At 43.1% G+C, this 1,061-nt stretch overlaps 1 non-coding gene across 1 annotated transcript; it reads left to right on the plus strand.

Moving 5' to 3' along the window:
* Positions 1 to 676: 676 nt before the first annotated feature.
* Positions 677 to 783, plus strand: LOC121027855 (U6 spliceosomal RNA). Its single transcript, XR_005788943.1, has one exon. It is a non-coding gene; the product is annotated as a U6 spliceosomal RNA (small nuclear RNA).
* Positions 784 to 1,061: the final 278 nt, after the last annotated feature.

Raw genomic sequence — 1,061 nt, forward strand, 5'->3', positions numbered from 1 at the left:
AGTGTTGAAAGGGGGAGTGAAATAGTGATTTAATTTTTTAAATGTTTGTTTATTTTGGGGGCGCCTGGGTGGCTCAGTCGCTTGAGCATCCAACTTCGGCTCAGGTCATGATGTCACGGTCCATGGGTTCGAGCCCGGCATCGGGCTCTGTGCTGACAGCTCAGAGCCTGGAGCCTGCTTTGGATTCTGTGTCTCCCTCTCTCTCTGTACGTCCTCCGCTCACACTTTGTCACTCTCTCTGTCTCTCAAAAATAAATAAACATTAAAAAATTTAAAAATTAAAAAATGAATGTTTATTTTTGAGAGGTGGGGGTTAGGGGCAGAGAGAGGGATACAGAAAATCCAAAGCGGGCCCTCGCTGTCAGTGCAAAGCCAGGTTTAGGGCTCGAACCCACAAACTGTGAGATAATGACCTGAGCTGAAGTCGGACGCTCAACTGACTGAGCCACCCAGGTGCCCCAAGTAATGATTTGTTTTTAAGAGAGGACTAGCAGATTGATTATAGGAGAAGCCCCCAACAAACACAACTGACAGTGCCCGTATCTAGGCTTCGACCAGTTTACACTACAGGTCTGCTTCCTATTATTGTGTAGGAACTTTTTATGTGACTTCCTTCTCTTGCAGCTTCTAAATTGTAGAGGTCAGGTACCTCTATATATTATTAAAATATATTAAGGTGCTCACTTCAGCAGCACATATACTAAAATTGGAACGACACGGAGAAGATTAGCATGTCCTCTGCACAAGGATGATACGCAAATTTGTGAAGCATTGCATATTCTTCACTGAATTTGATCACTGAATTCTGCTTCTGAAACCAATATTGCACTGCATATTAACTTACTAAAATTTAAATTAAAAATAAAATATTTTAAGGAGAGTAAAATGCCTGACAGTCTACATTTTTGTTTTAAAATGTAGGGGAGCCTGGGTGGCTCAGTCCGTTAAGTATTGGACTCTTGATTCGGCTCAGGTCATGACCCCAGGGTCGTGAGATTGAGCCCCGACTGGAGATTCTGATTCTCTTTCTGTCTGTCTGTCTGTCTGTCTCTCTCTCTCTC

This window comes from Herpailurus yagouaroundi, unplaced genomic scaffold (assembly GCF_014898765.1).
Source record: "Herpailurus yagouaroundi ecotype Mexico unplaced genomic scaffold, PumYag 77, whole genome shotgun sequence".
NCBI lineage: Eukaryota > Metazoa > Chordata > Mammalia > Carnivora > Felidae > Herpailurus > Herpailurus yagouaroundi.